Consider the following 24,140-nt stretch of genomic DNA (forward strand, 5'->3'; position numbering starts at 1 on the left):
ACTTGTTTGTGTTAGTATTTGGTTTGGGCTGTTTTGACTTTTTCCTTTACTTTTTATCTCAAGGTTATAGCTACATGACATGTCAATATACTGTGGGTCAGATCACTCTCCCCTGTTTGCATGTTTGGAAAATAAAGACTGTTGAAATACTCATGTTAAACAGTACAAAGATGGCAAACAAAGAGAATATTTTGTGCTTTAATCTGAGGGGGCTTTTCTAGTGTTTGTAACCCTGACAGGCTAACCCCGACACCACCGGGGACTCACAAACCAAAGTATACTCGTAACTAGATGCGCCCCTGCCCCTTAATGGGACAAGGAGAAGGGACAGAGGTAGATTAGGGAATTCTCACTGGGCGTTTTCCCAGCCGCCTCACGCGGGAATCTATCCACTCTAATTTCCTCAAAGCATAGAGACTTTCAGGGAGGGCAGCTACCGGGAAAGATGAGAAAGTCTAATTCTGCCTCTGACCAGGGCTTCCTCTCAGCTCGACCATGTCGTATGTGTTCCCAGTGTCCGCAGCCAGCAAGGCTCACAGGGTCCCTGCTCCCTTTTGTCCCCGCTCTAGGGCCCCTGCCTTCCCTTTGGCACCTCTGGAAGGTATGTCTGCAACTCTCCGTGAAGGTAGTGGAGTCAAGGTCTTTGCCGGCTGCTTTACGGACCCTGCCTTTCCTCTTACCCAAAGAGGTCCAGCAATCTTCGCTCAAGAAAGAATGGCACAATTTGCACCAAACTCTTCAATCCAGCTCTGTCACTAAAAAAGAGAAGGAAGGAAGGAAGAAAGGAAGGAAAAAGAAAAGAAAGAAAAAAAAAAAGAAGCAAAGAGAAAAGAAATATAATCTAGACCCCCCCCCACTCTCCCCAAAAAAGAGGTGGGATAATATCAGTGAGGCTGACTGAGGGAGAAAAGCTGATTTGGACACTCTCTACCTCTTTAGATAAGTTCCTTTACATGTGAGCCCTGGAAATAGCTCTGCAGGTGCTAGAGTCTTGGTTTTTTGTTTTTTTTTAAAGTAGGATTCAAAGTTCCAGAATGGGTCTGCTTTTGCCAAGACGAAAAAGGATGGAGCTCTAAGCAAGAGATGAAATGAAAATGCTTTATCGTCCCAGCAGTTTCCGGTGACTCCCTTCATTTGTTTACATAGTAGAGACGGAGCTCCTGCAGCAGAAGGAACATGAACTTTGACACCGGAGAAACCTGGGTGTAAGACTAAGGATTCCACCTAAGATAGACCAAAGGAATGCAAAATTAGAATATTAACACCCTGCTAAACCCCTTGCGGTAACCGACTCAAACACAATGGAAAATGAGACCTCTACAATGGAGAATGCGGCAGCCACCACCTGAACCAAGTGATCAGGCTTGATATCACCAACACCAGGACAAAGAGACAGCACTGCCTTCTCCTACGAGGGAAGCACGCCCCATCACGTGCATAGTGTTTTTGGCAAATACGTTTAGCCTGAATCTAATCACAAAGAAAGAATCAGACAAATACAGGTTACAGGGACATTTAAAAAGCACTAGCCTGCACTCTTCAAAATTATCCATGTCACGAAAGGTAAAAAAATATTGCAGAGACATTTGGGGCTTTCTGGAGCACCTGGGTGGCTCAGTGGGTGAATCGTCCCACTCTTCATTTCAGCTCAGGTCACGATCTCAGGGCTGGGGGATCGAGCTGCGCATGGGGCTGTGGGCTCAGCGCAGAGTCTGCTGGAGAGTCTCTGTCTCTCTCCCTCTCTCTGCCCCTCTGCCTGTTCTCCCTAAATAAATAAAGACTTTAGAAAATAATAAAATAAAGTATGCTTTTTTTTTAATTAGATAATAGCATATCAATGCTGAGTATCTTGGGAGTATGAACGATGTGACCGTTATCTAAGAGAAGGTCCTATTGGTGAAATTAGTTAGGTTAGTGTTCTTTATGCTTTTTTCAACTTTTCTACAGGTCTGAAAAATTTAAACTAAAATGTGAGAGAACAAAAGGAAAAACAATAGCTTTGTGAACTGCATAAAATACAGCTCTGCTAGCTCGATGACCCCCGAGAATATTGACACCTGTGGGTCACAGGTGTAAAGTGTAGGGAAAAGCTGCTCTGTCCCCGCCCTTAGCACCAACATGGCTCCTGTCTTCCTCAAACAGGGATGAGGCAACAGGTATGTTGGACTACGCTGTGAAGATAAACCCCCCTTGCAGCACAATGATGTGTATCACTTATACACTCTTGTCTTTCCAGCTCTTCCAGTTTCTTCACTGGATTAAAAACCTTTCTAATGCTCCTTCATAATGCCCATTTCCTTCTGCTTTTTTTTTTTTTAAGATTTTATTTATTTATTTGACAGACAGAGATCACAAGTAGGCAGAGAGGCAGGCAGAGAGAAAGGAGGAAGCAGGCTCCCTGCCGAGCAGAGAGCCCAATGCAGGGCTCGATCCCAGGACCCTGAGATCATGACCTGAGCCGAAGGCAGAGGCTTTAACCCACTGAGCTACCCAGGCACCCCTCCTTCTGTTTTTTACTAGCTGTTCGACTTCAGCTTTGAGTGACCCCTCTCTTCTCATAATGGCTTGGGGTTTAAGGAGAGCAAAGTTCAATTTTTATCCTCCCTAACTGGGAATTGTCAAATTTAGAGCCTTCCAATCTGCAAGATGTTTGGACCCAAATAGAGATTTGTGCATCAACTTGTACTTACCTAGTTTAGATGCTATCTGCCTTTTGTATATCTGACCCTCGGATGTGTTTTGACATCATCTGGAATTTATCAGAATTTTCCCATGTTTTTGCAGAGCAAAACAACTTCAGTGTGTCACCAGCAAAGGCGTGCATCTCGCTGTCCATTTGCTCTCCCAAGCCCTGCAGCTGCGAGGAAATGCTCTTACTGACAGACTTGACCTCACCAGGCAGCCTCCCACAGGCTACTGTGGAGATTGTCTGTCTTTTGGAAAGGCGGCTCCTATCTGGCGTAATAACGGAGATAGAGGAGCTACAGATAGAAGCGAGATTGTGACAGCAGCTATGACTGATGGGTGCTCTGGCCACCGGGGAGCAGAGGGAAGAAACTAAGAAAACAGGAAGAGAGAAACAGTGGGGGTGTCTGGGGAAGAGAGGTGGAGAGAAGACGGAGAGGAAAGAAGGACAACAAGAGAGGAGTCAGAACATAGAAGAAAACATTCCTGAAGCCAAAAACAGCTTCTTGCGTCACTCACAGATCCAAAGCCTGGGTCTGGACGGAGTTGATTCCGGGACAGAGGAGCAATGCAAGAAGCCATGGGTCATTCATGTACATTTTACAAAAGATAGTTGTAGGGTGGACAAAAGGGAAATAAATAGAGGGAAGAGGCAAACAACAACAACAAAACGGGATGAGAAAGAAGGAATTCCAAGTATCTTGATATGTTCTCAGGTTATGCTTGTTTTTAAGTTGCTTTTAGGGGCAAAGCTTTAAATCCTCTGCAACAGGAAATGTATGTTCCTTCATTTCATTCCTTCTCTCAGCATTTTTTAAAAAGGAAAGAACCAAACTATTCAGCGAGAAACTAAACACAATTTTGGATCCAATTATATCCACGTAAAAGGCATCAGAGAGTCAGGAATGGTGAGGATGGGTTCACTGAAGTCCCCTACAGCTGTCATTATTTCTTCCATTTTCCAGATGACAGGCTGCGGTTCTAAGGCGGTAGATAATGAAGGTGAACACAGATAATCAGAGTCAAATGCTGGTTTTGAACCTACTACTGCTCGACTCCGAAATCTGTAATTTTTGTTGTCCAGATCAGGACACAAGTGCACTACACCTTTTAAAACATGTATGCATAGATGAAAAGTGATCCAAACAGGGCTGTCCTCCAACCCAGGACATAGTAGAGGATGACGCTGTGTGCACACAAAGGAGACATTTTTTAGAACTGTTAATTCTACTCCCAGTTATATATAGAGAGAGAGACAGAGAGACATTCCTTGCCCTTTCTTTTTATAAAATCAGGACAAAGGGGAGAGCCACAACCAAAGTTTCATTCCTATGTATTGAAGTCAAAATCTGGGCTTTCTAGCCAGTGCATTGCTGATGTAGTTGTCCATTCCTCAGAGCTCCGTATATGTCCTCTTGGCCTTCATGCAGAGAGGGACTGTGCTGTTGTTCCATGTACTGTTCTCGAATGGCTGGCCGAGGGGGCACAGGCTAAGCCAAACGAGTAAGATGAGGAGTGGTGTAATGCGGTAGGAAAAGACCACGGCTGTGTGACCTTGAATAAATCAAAACCTCTAGTAATCTGGTGTCCTTCTTAGGACATGTGGAGCTTAGAGGAGATAATTTCTCAGATTCCTTCCATATCTCAGATTCCGTGACTTGAAATAAATCCCCAAGGAGCTAAAGTGCCTGCGGGGCCAAAATGCCTGTCCCCCCAGAAGCCTTTATCAGCAAAAATGTTATCTCTTTGAGGACTGGGAACCGCCAACCGGATCCACCTCTGGTGGGTACAAGCAATGGAAACAAACCCAGCAGGGTGCATGGTCTCTTGACCAACCGGATTCCTGCGGGAGAGATTTCCTGGAGAGTTCCTCTGCAGAGGCCTCCCTGGGCCCTCACTGCACACACACAGGCAGCCAGGAGGCCAACACTCACCAGTTGCATAATTAACAGCCTCTGAGTAACAAATCAGTGATCTCGGCCCAGCTCTGGTGACGGTGTCATAAAATAATTAAAACTTGTCAACCAACACAGCAGAGGCCTGAAAGGGCAAGGGCTGAAGGAACATAGGGCCAAATCACTCTTCTTCTAGCTCCTTGAAAAGGGATGCAGAGCTGGGAGGAACTGGTAACATCTGAAGTCATGGAGTCTGGTGTAGGGGGCTTGTGAGGTGAGAGTTCGGTGAGAATTGGCTGTGGCCAAACTCGAACACCGGTCCCCGTCCATGGGCTGAGGGTTAACCTCACTCTCACTACATCAGCTTTTTTTTTTTTTTTTTTTTTTTGGGAGAAAGAAAGATCGAGCATGGGAGGAGGGGTGGGGGCAGAGGGAGAGGGAGAGAGACTCTTTTAAGGCTCCACACCAGGTGGGGAAGGCCAGCTGGGGCTCCGTCTCATGACTCGGAGGTCAGGACCTGAGCCAAAATCAAGAGTCAGATGCTTAACCAATTAGACACCCAGGCACCCCTCTAAATCAACTTCTGATGAGCCAGGAAACCAAGTCCTTACTCTATTTTCCAAGCAATGGTTAAAAGATCAGGAACCTCAGTTTTCTATATATTTGTAATACGGGAAAGCAAGGTGAGCTAAAAATGGCACAACGGTTGATTCGCTGCCTCACTTCATCCAGGTCTCTGCTCCAAAATCCCCTCGTCACAGACCTTGCTCGTCAACCTATCCCCCTCCCTCTACTGACCTTTCTCATTATCACTTGACTTCATTCTTCATCACTCTGGGCTCATTTGTTTTCTGTGTGTCTTCCCAATGAGAGAGAAAGCTCCATGAAGGTAAGGACTTCGTTTGGCTCACTGCTCCATTCCAGAGCCCAGAACAACATCTGGCATGTAGTAGATGCTTAGTGGGTATTGACAAATGAGTGAAACTGCTTATCACTCTTACTAGTTTCTCTAGACCCTTTTGCTGACAAAGCTAGCTCCTTGGGTCTTCCCTTAGAAACACCTAATGTCTCAGTCCCTTAACCCTCTCCATCCCCTCTCAAGCAAATCCACACAGGAACACAAAGGAAATCTTCCACATTCACTCACTCGGCTGTGAGACTGCACTATAAATCCGTGTGCATTGGATGTGAATACATGGGAGAGGCGTTCCCGTGCTGGCATTATTTTGGCCTTGCTATACCAGCATGTGACCTACTGCCCCATGACTCTGTGCTAAATAGAGGAAGACACAAGGTCACAGACCAACCTCGTGAGTCTAGCGAGAACTTCCGCCTCGGGGAGAAAGCTCTAAGGGTGATGCCGACTTTTAAAGCAGCTTATGCTCACTGGTGATCTCATTGGATGGTTTTTATGTATCTGTATATTCAAGGTTTTATCTAATTCTTCCTCCAACTTCTTTTCATGGATAACAAGTATTTCCCCCTACTCTGTAGGAAAAGGATAGCAAAGATATTAAAATTTTTATTCACAAGGGACACCTGGGTGGCTCCGTCAGTTAAGCAGCTGCCTTCAGCTCAGGTCATGACCCCTGGGTCGCGGGGCCGAGCGCTGCATCAGGCTCCCTGCTCAGCGGGGAGTCCGCTTGTCCCTCTGCCCCTCCCCCTTGTGCTCTCTCTCTCTTTCTCAAATAAATAAAATCTTTAAAAAATTTTTTTTAATAATAAAATAAAATAAAACTTTTATTCAAGGGAATTTGATTATACAAATGCTCCACACAGATGATATTGTGATCTTTTCTGAGATAGGACAACTGACAAACTAAGGTCATCCTTCTGATACAAGGAGTTGGGTAGCTAGAATAAACATCGCCTACTTTTACCAGATGATGATATCGTTTTTGTGTACAAAGGCCCACACTTTCCTCTCTCTTTTCAATGCAGATATCCTGCTCTGGTTTTTATTTATTTATATATTTATTTTAAGGCGTGGAGGGGAGGGGAGAAAAGGACATTTCCTGGTACTTTCCCTTCTCCTTGTCCCAGTACGTAAGCCTTTCTGCTGCTTTCTCTTGGTCACCCAAAGCTAATTGACATTAAAGATAAAAGCTAGGCTCCTAGGCCAGCCTCCTGGATCCAATGGACAAGTTCACTAAAAAGCATGTGGGGCAATGAGAATGAAAAGTACATAGCAATGACCGGACTGGGCAATCGCGGAATGGAACCGGACCTGAGCGATCAGCCAGTCCACGCCTGTCGCTTCGCAGACGAATTCCACGATTGAAACACCAAAACAGAGAGCCTTAGAGCTGCAGCCTTCACCTACAGTTTCGCAAGCCCTCTGTGACCCATGATCTTTCTGCTATATCTACGTTTAGCACTAGGTGTTGCTCTACCGCTGTTTCTAGACCCGATTTCTTTGCTACGCAACAGAAGCCCAGCCTCCTAATTTGAGTTCCCTTCTGCAAATGCTGTTTTTAAGACAGTCGCCTGCTAGTGTTTGCTCTGTTTCACGGAAGCAGTTTCATTTAAACGGCTCAGGTGTGGCCTACGGAACGGAATCCACCGAAACAGCTGCTTTGGAAAGAAGGGATCAATTTGTGCCAGGGAAAGACGACTCCAAAGTCAACTTTTTAAAGTTGTCCTAATTCAAATATTTACTTAAACTCTGTTTTTATATTATGCGCAATGCAAGGGGAATGACATTGTTGCTGTGTGTTTCCTGGAACTGACCGTCTGCTACAAGGCCACAGATAAAGTTTGTTTATAGGAAAAAAAAAAAGTTTAGCACTGTTCTATTTGGGGTTTAATACTCCCACACACACACACACCGAGGGGGAGAAAGGACACTTTCTAGAACCTTTCTTTCCCGTGACAGCAGAGCACAGAAATGCTTTAACCCCCTCTAGTGACAGATGCATCATTACTAAGATTAGTTCGTTGTTCGTTTGAGGGGTACAGGTTCGTTTGATACCATAGGGAGAAACAGGTCCTGCTTGAAGAACTTCACTGTTTAGGTAGAGGACAAATTTTCGATCTGCCTTTAAGTTTTAAAGGGAATGAAATTCAGCTATTAAATATGGATCTTTAACATCATTACTCAGTGCTTTCAACTTGGGTAAATTTTTTTTTTAAGATTTTATTTATTTATTTTAGAGAAAGAGAGAGACAGAGGGAGAGTGAATGGGAACAGGGGGAAGGGCAGAGGAGGAGGAAGAGAGAATCTGCTGCAGACTCCACACTGAGCGCAGAGCCCTACTGGGGGTGGATCCCACAATAGCAAGATCGTGACCTGAGCTGAAACCACAATTCGGATGCTTAAGGGACTGAGCTAACCAGGTGCCGCTCAACTTGGATAAATTCGACATAAACTCAGTGCAAATGTTCAAGTTCTACAAGTCAAATGTCATAATCACCCAATACTGAGTTTAAAATCGTCACGCATGTAACAAAACAATGTCTAGCGCATTGTTGCTAAACATGTTATTATTTTCAGTTTTGGTTATTTACCAGTAACTATTTGTAAGACCAGTAATCAGGCAATGATGCTAATAACAGTCCTACATTTTTAGCAGGAAGGAAAATGGAAGAAGGAAGCCAGGGTGGAAGCATCCTAATCTCATTACCAAGCTTAGCGTAGAGGGAGAGTATATACAAAGCTAGCTACTAGGAGCCAGAAAACTGAAATTTCTCTTCAGTCTAGTCCTAAAGAGAGGGTTCCTTCCAATTTTTATAGTTCAGGCCTCAGGCTGAAAAAACTAAGTACTTGGCTGAAGCTTGACTTTCTTACAAAATGTCCTTTTCAGCTTTTTCCCCAGCACAAGCCAGCCTTTCTTTTCTGAAGATTCTATTTCCTTTATATCCTTTGAGGATAAAACTGTGCTTTGTGGTTTTTATACCATATTCACTTAGGATATTTAGAAACAGAGTGAATTCCACTTTTTCTCCCAATTCTCTCTTCACAGAGGTTCCCCTTTCGTTGCTCCCGATAGCCTCGATGATGATGTAAAGTAGTATCCCCTAGGATCTTTGCACTTCATTTGTTATGCTCCGTATTGAAGACGGACAACTTTTCAAAAGGGATAGGTCAAACTTCTGATCCGTGCTCTTATAAATGTAGGGTCCAAGACATTTATGTGTTAGGAAAATTGTCTATTTCCTATAAAAGGGAAGGAGAGAAGAATTTTTGAGAGCATCTATTTTGGAAGTCGTGTTTTTAGAGAGTGGCAGGAAGGAGAGGCACCATGGCATAGACACTGAGGAAATTTCTGCCATCTTTAGTCAGACCCACTTCTGTATTACATTTTTGGTAAGTCTACCGGCGTGTGTAGGGGGAAGAAATGTAAGAGCGATGAAAATAGACTTGTCATTTATATACCCAGACATGCATACATGAAACACAAAATGCTTACCCTTTGTTTTTTCTTCATGCGAAACAGATCAAAGTTTTGTTTTCATTTTAAATGCCATTGTATGAGCCCTTCTAATGTCATCTCCTAATCTTTTCCATCCCTTTTTATCTCCAAACAGGTTACATTTACATAATTCCAAAAAGGTGAATATGCCTCCCGCACTTGCTTAAAAGTTGTTTTCAGCCTAGCTTAACAATCCTTATTTTTTACATTTGTCCCAAGACTGAGACTAAAATCTCTCTACCAAAAGCAAAATAAAAGCCAAATTCCTATGCTTTTGCCTCATCTCATGTTTTATTATTCTATGTTCCCTAATCATACATTCTGTAAACATTGAAATGGGCACATGTTCTGTGGTCGGGAAGCAAGGCTATGTAGTTAACACAAGTTGCGATCTCAGAAGATGTCCATTTTAGGCCATATGCAATTTATATTTTGTCTCCTCTCTTGATAGTGAAAAAAGAAAGAAAGAAAAGAAAAAACAACAACCCTGGAGTACATTATAAAACCCAACTATACACATTTTGGAGCCAATGATAAAGCATAAGTTTTTAATGCTCCCAGCAGGGTCGACATTGGCCTAAACTGAAGCCTGGAGATGTGCTCGCCGAGGTGTACACAAGACAAAGGAGTGATGAGGGAGACCATATTATTGCAAGGTGCCCCTGGAAGGCATATGAAAGTCTAGCACTACTGAAGTCTAGAAATCTTGGCTTACAACCAGCTAAGCCCACACACACTGTGGAGAATTCATTTTATGTGTTTATCATAATGGCAATAAAAAATTTCCCCAAATCAACTTAGTTTTTCTTATTAATGCGGGGTTAAAGACAGTAATGATAAGAGAGACATTTCAAAGAGTGCCTGCACTTTTGTTGAATAAAAGAAGTATTTACAACATAGATTTAGTTATGTTTTGAAAAGTCTTAATAATTTCATTTAGACAAACCGTGTGCTCTATTTCCTTAGAGGAGAGATTTGCAACTTTTTTGGGTGCAATTTTAAGCGAGCGAAAGTCTTCCTTTTGAATAGCCACATCAGGGTAATCTGGGCAATCCAGAGGTTCTCCTTACTTAATTCAAGTGTGGCCTTTGTGAACAGAGGGCCTATTTCCATAGAACACATGAGTTACCTTTGACCCGCATTTTTTCATGATGAATGATAAAGGAATGTGCCCTTTGATGTACATCAGTTTTCCCTTCAGATTTTTTTCTAAAATATTTCAAAACACTCTGATTCCCCAGGCTGTCCCATTTTCCTTTGACTTGACTCCCTCTGGCAGAATTCAGTGGGAGAGCGTCTCCTGTCTCCTTCTGGGTGTCTGCCATTCTTGCCACAAGGTCTCCCACACTCATTTCCTCCAGCTGCCTCTAGGCGGCCCTGGGCCCTGGGCCTTCATCCAACAGCAGACATGATGCTGCCTCCACTATATGTCCTTGGCAGCTGGTCTTAGTATGGTCTAGTCCATTATCTCTGGTCCAGGCCTCTGGCCTTGACTCTCCTTCCTCGTGAGTTTTCTTTCCCAGGGGACTCCTCCACCTCACACAAATACAGCTGGCCCTGGAATCGCCCTAGGCTTGTCTGAATTTGCAACAGTTTAGGCTAGCCTGGGGGTCCTCTGTTACATAAAGATTGGGGCTATCACTATCAGTCATCAGCTGCATTGTGTTTAGCACTGTTTGACTCTATAGAAAGATAGGAAGGAAGGAGGGTGGGAAGAAAGGAAGAGGAAAAGAAGGAAGGAAGGAAAGGAGGAAGGATGGAAGGAAGAGTAAGTTAATTTTAAAAAGATGAAAGGACTAGAAATGGAAATCCTAAAGGGTACATGTTTCCCTTCTGTAGGAAGTTTATTATCTACTTAGTTATGATTATTCATATCTGAACACACTGCAGATTCCATAAGATGACAAAATCAGAGCGGATATCTAGATGCCAACTTTTTTTTTTTTTTAAGATTGTATTCATTTATTTGAGAGAGAGAGAGAGAGAGAGAGTGTGTGCGTATGTGCGCCAGAGTGCAGGAGCAGGGGGAAGGGCAGGCAGAGGCTGAAGAGCAGACTCCCCACTGAGCAGGGATCATGACCTGACCAGAAGGTAGATGCTTAACTGACTGAGCCACCCAGGCACGCTAGATGCCAACTTAAAGACTTTTGCCAAACAGTCAACCAATGCCACTCAAGCTAGCCAGGAAGCTCCTCTTATAGGAGATGTCATTGCAAAGAACATCTTCTCTGCCTAGGTCCAAGTCCAGGTTCATGGTTTTAGCACAGGAGGGTAGAAAACATCCTCTATCCATGAATCTCAAATTCAGTTGTGACCTGGACTTCAGACACAAGCTTAGCATTAACACTTTTCGGAAGTCCTTGTGCAATATTTTTGCACAAATACTCTCAATGGGGAGGAAGTTACAAGTTAGGGAAATTGTGTAAAGGTATCTGTTCTTTAGCTGATCTAAGTATTGGATCCAAACAAGTGTGTGAACTTCAAGAAGACTGGCAGCCGTAGTATTGGTCCAATGGCAATGGTGGTGAATTTGGAATGTTTCCCAAATTCTCTGCAATGAGGAACACCTCTCTGTCCCCTCTCCTACACTCAGTGCAACTGGGTCAGTAGACACAAATATATGAGTAATGAAGGTCGTCATCTAATCAGAGAATGGAGGAATATTCTTTACTTTGTTCCAGGTGTGGCATTTTCATGAACACTGCCCAATATCATAGTAGCTTTAGGCCAGGGAAGTGCTTGTAGATCATCCAAGCCTGCGGAAGGATCAAATACTCGGTGTTTTGGACCCACTCTCTCTCCAGTCATCTCCCATCTCAGACATCTTTTTTTTTTCACCCATCAAGGGAAACTTCCATCCCACATTCTCCCTGCTTTTCCTCATTCTCCTTCCCTAACATTTCCACCTATCAGCTGGTGAAGATCAGCTTCTCTGTCTGCACCCAAGCCTTATCTACCTCTCAAGGTAGCATTAGGTTGTCCCTCCCTGACTTGCACAGTACTTGCTTCCTGTTTTCACTGTAACATTGATCTCTATCGTAGCACTGTAACTTTTCATGTTCTAATCTGGGTGCCCCAGTTAGGATGTAAGCTACCTGCAGGCTAGGGATTCTATTTTCCTCTTGTAGCCTCCAAACCATGCTCAGCGTTTAGCATAGGTTAGGTGTTCAATAAGTTATGGCTGAATAATTAGTTCATATTCTCTAGAGACAATTTTTTTTTTCTGAACGCTGGACATCAGTTTTCATTTTCCAGTCTCCTTTGACCTTCATCTTCTTTCTGACTCATTACCAAGCACAGACTCTGCGATTGCAACTACAATGTGTTTACTATCCTGGAATGTCAAACATCTTGGTTTAGAAACTGGAACTTAGAATGGCTAAGAGTTCTCTTCTTATCTGATTCTTCACTTATCTTAGCTTTAACCCTTGTGGCTGTTCTCTATTTTTTAGCTTAAAAGTTATTCCCTTTCATAAAGACAAGGCTTAAATAGAAATTAAATTCTTTTGCTTTCTCTTTTCCCTGTTTGGCCCAGCAATGCTTTCATCTCTTCTTCCTCCTATTTCTTGCTCCATCTATTGCTTTAGGAAATAGTCTTTTAAATTCGAACTTAGTCTTTTTCATGAGGGCCCTTATTCAGGGTTTGAGACTTTCTAATAAGATTCTTATTCTTTTGAATTTTGTGTCCCTTTTTCTATCTTTTCTATCTCTTCTTTGGAGGGCCAAGAAACTCCAAGAACATTTCCTGAAGGGTATCTTGCTATGCAATCATGTCAGAATTTCTCTAAATGTTTTTTGAAATCTGATTTTCTAATGTTTAGCGTTTGTGTATGAGTATATTCAGGGTTTCCATTTTTGGCTGTTGTAAATGCTAAGAAAAAAAAATAGACACTTTCTGGTCTCAAATTGACAACCCAACTTTACAACTTAGGGAACTAGAAAAAGAAGAACAAACTAAATGCAAAGCTAGCAGAAAGAAGGAAATGCTAAATTTTAGAGCAGAGATAAGTGAAATAGAGATGACAAAAACAATGGAGAAAATCATGAAACCAAAGTTGGTTCTTTGAAAAGATCAACAAAGTTGACAACTTTTAGCTAGACGGAGTAAGGGAAAAAAAAGGGAAACCCAAGTTACTAAAATCAGAGATCAAAGTGGGGACAATACTATTGATTCTACAGAAACAGAATTATAAGATAATACTAAACAATGTACATCAAAAAATTAGATAACCTAGGTAAAATGAACAAATAACTAGAAACACAAAATCTACCAAAAGTAAAATATGCTGCATTATATCACATATGATTATATAGTAATAATATATACATGATGGAATACTAGTCAGTCTTAAACAGGAAGGAAATTCTGTAATATGCCACAGTATGCATGAAACTTGAGGACATTACCTTATGTGAGATAAGCAAGACACAAAAAGTCAGTGCTCTACTAACTTTGGGTTTTATTCTTTTTCTAATTAATTTTGGTATAAGACTAGAAGGTTTGAGATTTTCCTTGTTTCTTGAGGTAGGCCAGTATCACTGTAAACTTCCCTCTTAGAACTACTCTTATTGTGTGGGGCGCTTGGGTGGCTCAGTGGATTAAGCCTCTGCCTTCAACTTGGGTCATGATCTCAGGGTCCTGGGATCAAGCCCCACATGGGGCTCTCTGTTTGGCAGGGAGCCTGCTTTCCCCTCCCTCACTGCCTGCCTCTCTGCCTACTTGTGATCTCTGTCTGTCAAATAAATAAATAAAATCTTTAATAAAAAATTAAAAAAAAAGAACTGCTCTTGTTGTGTACCAAAGATTTGGGGATGTTCTGTTTCCATTTTTATTTGTCTCCAGGTATTTTAGAAATGTTCTCTTTAATTTCTTCATTGACCCACTGACTGTTCAGTAGCGTGTTGTTTAGTCTCTATGTGTTTGTTTTTCTTGTTTTTTGGTTTTTTCTTTTATTTGATTTCTAATTTTCACACTGCTGTGGTCAGAATGCTTGATATGACTTCAATCTTAAATTTTTTGAGACTCTTTTGTAGCCTAACATGTGATCTATTCTGGAGAACACTCCAAGTGCACTTGAAAAGAATGTATATTCTGTTGTTTTGGGATGGGATGTTCTGTATTCATTTGTTAAGTTCATCTGCTTCTAATGTATTGCTCAAAGCCACTGTTTCTTTATTACTTTTCCATCTGGATGGTCTATCCATTGATGTAAGTGGGGTCTTAAAGTCCCCTACTATTATTGTATTACTGTCAGTTTCTCCTTTCATGTTAATATTTGCTTTATGTATTTAGGTTCTCCTAATGTCGGGTGCATAGGTATTTATAATTGTTCTATATTCTTATTGGATTGATCCCTTTATCATTATGTAATGCCCTTCTTGGTCTCTTGCTAGTTTGTTTTAAAATCTATTTTGTCTGATATAACTGTTGCTACCACAGCTGTTATGTTAGTTTTTTTCTATTGCATGAAATTTTTTTCCATCCTTTCACTTTCAAGTCTGTATGTGTCTTTAGGTCTGAAGTGAGTTTCTTGTAGACAGCATATAGATGGGTCTTGTTTTTTTTTTTAACCACGTAGTCTATATCTTTGATATAGAGCATATGATAGGAGCATTTAGTCCATTTACATTTAAAATAATTATTGCTAAGTATGTACTTAGCAAATGGTACTTGTTACCATTTTATTCATTGTTTCTGGTTATTTTTGTAGTTTCCCTATTCTCTTTTTGCTCTCTATTTCTGTGATTTGATGACTTTCTTTAATAATATTCTCTGATTCCCTTCTTTTTATTTTTTAAAAATATTTTATTTATTTATTTATTTTATAGAGAGTGAGAGAGAGAGAGCACACAGCAGAGGGAATGGCAGGCAGAGGGAGACGGAGAAGCAGGTTTCCCGAGGAGCAGGGAGCCTGATGTGGGGCTCGATCCCAGGACCCTGGGGTTCTGACCTGAACCTAAGGTAGATGCTTAACTAACTGAGCTACCCAGGCTATTTTTTGTTTATCTATTATAGGTTTTTAGTTTGTGGTTACCATGAGGTTCATAGATAATATTCTATAGATAGCAGTCTATTTTAAGTCGCTTAAGTTCAAACACATTCTAAAAGCACTAGATTTTTACTTCCCCAACCACAATTTATGAATTTGATGTCATATTTTACATTTTTTATTTTGTGTATTCCTTAATTTTTTGCAGTTTTATACCTTTATTTGACAAATTGATGATTAGTTTTCATCCACTTTAACTGTGTGTAAATTTTTGAAAGTGGTGACAGGTAACCAATATGTAGACCTTGTTGATGAATCTTCATTCTTGTTATGTTTTCTGGACAACTGTATGAAGGCGGTATTGAACATTCCTTATTCCTTTGGCCCAAACAGCTTTGTTGAGCTTGGTGTCAATGCACACATCTGGAATTCCCACCTCCTCCAGAGCAAATTTCTGAATCTCTTTGAGTGCCCAAGGGGCACACTTCTTGAAACTCACTCTATGGATATGCTTGTGAATGTGGATGGTGTATTCTCTGGTCACTATGTCACTGATAATAGAATGACTCTTCTTCTTCCTGCTACCCTTCTTTGCAAGAGCCATTCTGCCAGGCCCCTGGTTGGAAAGGAAGAGTGAGAGGTATTACGGGAGTGGAAAGCAATATTGGCTCCTTAACTAATTTTATAGATATAGTTGTTTTTACCACTTTTGTCTTTTAAATGCCATAGAAGCTTTACAAGTGATTGAACCACTACTTTTACTAAATGTTTGCTTTTACCAATGAAATTTTGTCTTTCATAATTTCCTTCTAATTATGCGCCCCCCCCCCACAACTTAAGCCAGTAAGGATGGCTTAGTTGTGATAAATTCCTCTAACTTTTGTTTGCCTGGGAAACCCTTTCCCTCTCCTTCAATTCTGAATAATAACCTTGCCAGGCAGAGTATTCTTGGCTGTAAGGTTTTTTCCGTTCCGCACTTTTGACTATACCATGCCACTTCTTTCTAGCCTGCAGACTTTCTGCTGGAAAATCAGCTGATAGCCTTATGGGTGTTCCCTTGTACATAACTAGTTGCTTCATTTTCTTTATTTCTTTGAACAGATTTTAACTTATTCATTGTTGTATTCAACATTTATATGCAAAATTTGGGTGACCCGTATGTAATTAGTGTAAAATTAAAAATTTATATTGCTTACTATCCATATGCTGTAATTGGTATACAGCTAGCTTAATTATATAAAAACAAAGCTCAAAGAAAAAAAATGAAGTTAATATATTTCTCATTTTTAACTATTGAACTGAAATTTCATTTGAACATTTACTGAAAATATCAATCTCTGTTAAGTGTTAGCCTAACTGACTTCTTAAAGTTCTGGCTTTGTAAATGAAGTGATGAGAAAAGATTCCTAGGTTTGTATATACTATATATTAATCAACCTATTTGCATAAGATTGAAGCTTATGGAAATTTTCTTACAGTGGTTAACTGAAAGAAGAAGATTAACATAAGAATACACTCTATAACTTATTTATTACTTAGAAATCAAAATTTCTGAGAGCAAACATTAAATTGTACTACCCAAAGGAAATTGTCTTGCAATTTTCAGAAGAGTAGGAAGAAAAGATTAAATTATTTATTAATGACATTTATATATTACACTTAACATATATTAATTACATATTAATATATACCAATAATAGAATTTATATTTAATGAAATTTATATTAATATATTAATTAATGTATAATGCACATACAAGGAATAATTCTTATTAATTTATTAATGAGAAAATCTTATCAATTAATTAATTAATTAATATGTTTGATTATGAGAGCGAGCACATGAGTGGGACCAAGGGGTGGGACTACGGGACAGGGAGAGAGAATCCTAAGCAGGTTCCATCGCTGAGGGCAGAGGGGGGACACAGGGCTGTATCTCAGGACCCTGAGATCATGACCTGTGCTGAAATCAAGAGTCAGATGCTTAATCAACTGAGCCACCCAGGTGCCCCAAGAAGAAAATTGTTTCAATAAGACATTTTTTTTAAAGATTTTTATTTATTTGACAGACAGATCACAAGTAGGCAGAGAGGCAGGCAGAGAGAGAGGAGGAGGAGGCAGGCTCCCTGCTGAGCAGAGAGCCCGATGTGAGGCTCGATCCCAGGACCCTGAGATCATGACCTGAGCCGAAAGCAGAGGCATTAACCACTGAGCCACCCAGGCGCCCCGTCAATAAGACATTTTAATAGATGTAGGCATCCCTCAAGTTTTTCTTGAAGTAAAAATAATTAAAATAATGTGAGGAAAACAATGAGGCCATCAAATATCAGCAAATAATTGTGGAAGAGGCATAAATTAAGTTGTGGAAGAATTTGAGAAATAAGTGTTAGAACAAATTACACTGAGAGGTTTGCTGTACAGTTGGAGGAAAGAATGAATGTTTCTATAATGTCTGGGTTCCTGTTGGATTCCACTTGAATTAAATGCTAAAAGTAATTTTTGAGTTTCATTTAAGCAGTGGTGATCCATCAACAGAGGTCATACTGCCTGCTTCACTGGAATAGTCTAGAAATTGGGGGGGGTGCGGTTTTTATCAACAGTGACTGGGGGTCACTTGCTGACATGTAATGGGTAGAAGTTGGGAGTTCTAGAAGTCTGCTATGTGTGGGATGGTTTTGTACAATGAAGAGTTGTCCCTTGTCCCACACAACTTCCAAAGGTCTCATTGGACATTCATGTAAGCGAAAAGCCTGCTAATAGCCTAGAACCTAAACTGTTTTACATATAAATACAAAATATTGCTTGCATACTTTTCATAGACACTGCATTTTTGGAGTAACCAGGGTACAAATGGAGGAAAAAGTGTACTTTGTTTGGAACGTTGCTAAAAGCTGTTTCCCAGTAATTCTCGTTCATTCGTCAGTTACGGGCTGGTTGCCTGTAACTGACTTGGCTGCAGAATCCGACCTGAGCTGATTTGAGGCTATTTGGAAAATTATGTCACTCACAGCAACACCTTTATCCGTCAACGGTTGTAACTGTCCCATTCAAATGTCAACATAAAGCAATTGTGTTGACCTTCCCTACTCAAGATGTCCAGCTTTGAGGGGACCAGTAGCACTGTAATCACTTGCAAACTTACTAGAAATGCTCTGTCTTAGACCTGTGAAATCTGAATCCATATTTTAACAAGAACCACAGGTCGCTTATATACACATCAAAATTTGAGGAGCAATTATGTAGAGCATAATTAGATGGAAATCTGTCGTAAATAAAAATGTATTCACTGCAGGTAATACCAACATCTGATCCTTCTATTTATGTCCTCTGATGTTGTTTGAGAATTTTACATATTGAGAGATAGTCTATTTCACTATAACTTACTTTCTCTTACTTCTCCTTTAGTGCCAATACATTATATGTGATTTCTAAAACTATGAATTAATTCCATTTCAAGATAATAAAGAGGTTGTTGCCACAATACAAAGGGTGTGTTGTTCTGATAGGGTGATAGGGGCTGAGAGCTGCTGAATAATGGAAAGATGTACCAACAGAGTAAAAATATATTCCCAACATATATGAATTCCATAACAAAAACAGTGTTTATTGGAAAAACTGTGTCAATGTCACCACTGATGGGAGAACTGCTTTGTCTGGAATAAAATTTGTATTCTGGGATAGAGATACAGAAATAGCTTCAAAAATATGTTTATTCACTGTGTCACTCAGAGGTAAGAAGCTCTTGCAGCAAAGGAAGTGGAGCTAGAAGTGTACAAATCGTTACAAGATGTCGCCAATAAAGATAATAGTATAAAAGCCAGGGCTTTAAACTGTTGTAAACTACTCACTGTTCTAAGAAGATGATGAGTGATGTTGAAAACATTCTGTATCTTGGACAAGGTCTTCAATTTCATCATGGCTGAGTACTTTGCAGAATTGTCCAACATAAAGGAACTACATGTTCTTATTTTTAAAAAACATTAGTGTTCACATTCTGTCTTTTCTAGGATAACAAGTGCCTAGCAATTCTGTGATGGGACAGCAGAATTTTAAAACACCCTATACCTCCGAAATAAAAGTGTTCCTTTGATCACAAGTGGGAGTTTCTACTTTTGAAGGAAAGTTGGACTGTGGTGTGAGCGTAATGATAACATACCTTTGCAAGTGCTTCCTTCCTGACTGGCTTGAGAAAAACATGTCACCTGTAAAAATGCTCATATCTGTCCACTTTAAAAAACTTGGAGGTAGACATTATGAATTCATTTTAGAAATCTTCCCCCAAATGACTATCAAATGGGTTTTGGCTCTCCTTGCTAAAAACAATTGTTAAAACTGTAAAAACTATAAAAAAAAAAAAACCCACTAACCTCTGATTAGTTGACAAGAAAATACTGTTCTTTAAGATACTGAATGAATTGGTGAGAGTAGGAAAGGCTTTTAAAGTGTTCTTTGACTGTAGAGTCTGTTCAGTTCTGTTTTAATTCAGGTCCCCCTGATGCCTTAACTGCAATTCTAAAACTCAAGAAACTCTGAAAACCAAGTTTTGTTCATAACTCACTTGACAACAAAACCTGATCTGCATTGGTTTAAGGCTATCAAGTATTGGGACGCCTGGGTGGCTCAGTCATTAAGCGTCAGCCTTCAGCTCAGGTCATGATCCCAGGGTCCTGGGATTGAGCCCCGCATCGGGCTCCCTGCTCATCAGGAAGCCTGCTTCTCCCTTCTCCCATTCCCCCTGCTTGTGTTTCCTTTCTCGCTGTGTCTCTGTCAAATAAATACATAAAATCTTCCAAAAAAAAAGCCTATCAAGTGTCTTTATTTTTACGTACAGTGTGCTTATTACATCTTTTGCTGCAGAACTATAAGGGGTTCAATTATGGGGTGCAATCCCAGGGCTTGCTGGGGGTGAATATAATATATGCTATATGAATTTTCCCAAATTTATAAAATTCTGAATATCTTATTTTTTTCTGGTCCTAAGGGTGTTGGAGCCCCCGGGCCTGTGCAGATTCCCAGCAGTGAACAGGAGATGAGGAAAGAATTCGAAAGTATTTTTGATGTTATGCAGGGGTCTTTTTCACTGTATTTTTATATTAAGGATCTATAACTCTGAAATTTGCCCCCTGATTTTTTTGTTGTTATAAGGATAGTGCAGTTACATCTTTGGGCAGAGGGTCTATAAGCCAAAGTTAAAATGTAAGCCAAATAAATTGTCCCTGATAAAGAAACTGTTCATTCATTCATTCCACTTTGTCTTTACACAGAAATACTCTGAGCTCAATTGAAGTGTGAGCTAAGAGGTTTTTTTTTTTTTTTTTAAGATTTTATTTATTTATTTGACAGAGAGAGGTCACAAGTAGGCAGAGAGGCAGGCAGAGAGAGAGGGAAGCAGGCTCCTCAAAGAGCAGAGAACCCGATGCGGGGCTCGATCCCAGGACCCTGAGATCATGACCTGAGCCGAAGGCAGAGGCTTTAACCCACTGAGCCACCCAGGCACCCTGAGCTAAGAGGTTTTTGAGAGCTGATTTTGCTCTATCTGGGGTGTGAGCATAGGGGTGTCTTGACTGGCCTTACAAACTACCCAAAGACACAGGTTTGAAAGTGCCCATCTGATTCAACAGACTGTACAAGTATGAGAACCTATGCCAGCAACAATTTAGAGCCAGTGTCTATCCCTAGGATTGCACTTCTCCTAGAAAATGAAAAAAGATGCAGGGAGACGAAAATGTTTCCCAAACCCCTTAGCTGTTAGCAAATGTTTACCAAGAAAACACTTCCATAATTCTCTGGAGGTTCTATAAGATTAGAAGGCACATGGGCAGGCTCCAAGTGGCTTTCACCCTGGGAAGTTTCGCTTTTCTTACTATCATTAAAGAAACCTTTTATAACTAGTCCTTCTATTTCTATTCTAAGCAAAAACATTTGCTGGTATGACAGACATAACTTTCTAAGTCTAAATTGAACTAGGAAAGTATAAAACCAAACAAGTGTTTGCAGAAATATTTTTCTTAAAGAATGCAAAGAATGCTAATGTAATGGAGGAGAAGGGGGTCTGATGCTAGATGATTCTGAGACTAAAGGTGTCATATCTGATTTCAACCAGCACTGCAGTTAGGAACGAAGAGGCTGAATTGGTTGTATGTTTATTTAGGTGAAGGCTGAATAAAGAACTTGACGGGAAAGAAATCTGTCTGTAATTTTGAAATAGGAATATGTACGGGACAGGAATGGGACTAAAGGTGGTAGAACTAAGTTCTACAGGGGTAAACTCTAAGAGCTCAAACTTTCATTTCACAAACAAATAGAACATTTACCTCACTGAAGATAAAAAGTGCAAAACGAATGAAACTAATTGGCCCCACTGATGGCTTCACTAATTCATCTCTCCATGAACTTTTTATTGTCGGGGAAAAGTAGTGGATACCCTTGCCAAATAAGGCTCCTCCTGAATATCTGGCTTTCTGAATATTGGTTTCTCTCCTACCTATACCAAGATATAGAATCTGACCACTTCTATCACCTCCACGACTGTCGCTCAAGTCCACCCCTGCTTGAGCAGCTGCTGTGTCTTCAAGCTTCGACCTTCACCCCCGTGGGGTCTATTCTCCACGCAGCAGTCTGTATGGTCCTTCTGAAACAGAAGTCAGAGCATGACATTCTTTGGCCTGAAGCTTTCGACATCAACTGACATTAAATTCAGACTTCTTCCTTTTAGAGACTGGCTCCCTGTTGCCCCTGTGATTTCAGTCTGTTACTTTTCTCCTTGCTCATGCCACTGTGTTCACCTTTGCTTCCTTACCCTTCCTTGAAAACACCAAACACATGTCTGTCTCACGGACTTTGTACCTCCTTAGTCCCTCTGCCTAGATGGTCTATCCTCAGGCATCCGCAAGCCTTGCTCCTTTCGTTCTGCTCCAATGTTACCTTATCCGGGAAGCCTTCCCTGTCTCCCCCAACCCCACCAGCGAAGCTTTTTTCTTTACCCTGGTTTATAGTCCTCCACGGTACCAGCATCTCCTCTATATTTCAGGTCTGTCTGCCTACAGACAGACTTCCATTCAGACAGACAGAGTCTTCCGTTCTGTTCAGGCAGTATCCTCGGCTCCTATAACAGGACCTGCAATAGTAGGTATTCAGGACAAATGAATGGAGAAACACTTGTATTTGATGTTAAGTCTAAAAGCCAAAAATATATTAGTATATTTAGATAAAGCTGCTTTGGGGGAAAAAAAGGTTGTTTTTCTTTATTATGGGTTCCTAAAGCCATTACTTTCTTGGGATCAGTTTTTACTGTGCCATTTCTGGATTTTATGGGAAACTGAGTACAGTTGCTTTTATAGTTTACTTCAATATAATTGCAGCCATCAGTTGACATACACTTGTATTGTTCTAAACAAATATTCACTCTTTTAAGTTATTTTGTATGTTTTCTTATTTAATAATCACACCTTATACATATGTACAAATCCATGAAAATGAGTAGAATTCTATTTATTTATTTTTAAAGATTTTATTTATTTGAGAAAGACAGAGACAATGACAGAGAGAGAACAGGAGAGAGCACAAGTGGGGAGGAGAGGGAGAGGCAGGCTCCCCGCTAGGCAGGGAGCCTGATGGGGACCCTGGGATCATGACTTGAGCCAAAGGCAGACGCTTAAGCAATTGAGCCACCCAGGTACCCGACAATGAGTACAATTTTGAACAGCAAGTAAACATTGAAGATATAGAGATATTTTTAAAAAGTTATTAGATTTATTTAACGACTGTTGGATAAGAAAACCCTTCAAAGGGACTGGCTGAGGGCATCTGAAAAGCTTCATCTCAGGTGTTTCAGCTGGAGCTGAGGTGTCAAGGGTGGCCCCTTTTTAAAGAGTCATGCACTAGACAGCCCACAAGCTGAACATCGCTGGGAGAAATTACAGAACATGAAGGATCCACAGAGAGCTAAGATGAAGATATAGACACACGGAGCTTTGACATACCTTGGTAACATGTACTCTGTTCCTCATTCTCTCTTGAACCCCGTGGTCCTAGCCGTGGTCATGCATTTTGAAAAATTTTAAGTCTCGAAAACCACACCGTTCTCATCTTTCTGTCACTGTTATGATGGCTGAATTGATTTATGTCAGCAGGTGATCAAGGATAAAATACCTTCCTCCATACTCTGTGTTTTTAGAGTAGCTATGTGCTGTGGTTCGTTAATTAGCATTAGTAATTAAATGTTTATAAATGGAGTGAATGGTTGCTAATGGGGGGGACTCTCAAGTGGGCTGGAAGACGCAGAAATCACACAGGTTATGTCAGTGAGGCAAACAATGCACACAGACGCTTGCCATCTGAAAGAAAAGAGCACTGGGCGCCCACAGACTTAAGGCGATGCTGGGGACAGCAAATGCTAAGGAAGTGCAGAAGGTTAAAAACAAAAAAATCAGGAAGTTGGAAACTAACTGTCTCTCAGTGGGTTGCCCTGGTCAGGGCAAATCTGCTGCTGGAGCTGCTTCTGCCTCTGTTCAGTGAGTCCTACCCCACACAGCTCTGGTTGCTTCCTCATTCCTTGAGATTCCATCCACCTGGCTTTTGGGGTAAATGGAGTGGTGGTGGGAGTCAGAGAAAGGATCTGCCCTTTGCTTTAGAAACTGCTGCCCCAAACTGCTGTCTTGCTGAGACTATACACATTTGGGAAAGGGTGCTCTATAAGAAAACGGAACTACCAGGAGTGCCTGGGTGGCTCAGTCCGTTAAGCGCCTGACTCTTGGTTTCAGCTCAGGTCATGATCTCAGGGTCATGACCTCAAGCCCTGCATTCAGCTCCATGCTGGGCGTGGAGTCTACTTGAGATTCTCTCTGCCCCACCTCCCTTTCTCTCTAAAGAAAAAAAGAAAAAGAAAGAAAATGAGACTATTCTAAAAGATGACAGATGCTGGGCATCCCAAACTGACCTCGATGATTTGGGCAACAATGTTACATATAAAGAAATACCATGAGGGAAAATCTGGGGGAGCACACTGGTGTGCAAATTTTATAAAGCAATCTATAAATAATATGTGTATTAGTAATCATTATATTTTATAGATTGTCCTATAAGTAATGTATATGTATATATAAATATGTTTCTTTTAAAAGCATTAATGCAAATTAACAAAAAAAGCAATAATATTAC

The 24,140-nt window shown here is 40.8% G+C and overlaps 1 pseudogene; it reads right to left on the reverse strand.

Annotated features, from left to right (window-relative positions):
* Positions 1-15,219: 15,219 nt before the first annotated feature.
* On the reverse strand, positions 15,220-15,586 carry LOC111151912 (annotated as a pseudogene).
* Between the last annotated feature and the right edge of the window lie 8,554 nt (positions 15,587-24,140).

This window comes from Enhydra lutris, unplaced genomic scaffold, assembly GCF_002288905.1.
Source record: "Enhydra lutris kenyoni isolate GAN:26980312 unplaced genomic scaffold, ASM228890v2 scaffoldscaffold2, whole genome shotgun sequence".
Classification (NCBI taxonomy): Eukaryota; Metazoa; Chordata; class Mammalia; order Carnivora; family Mustelidae; genus Enhydra; species Enhydra lutris.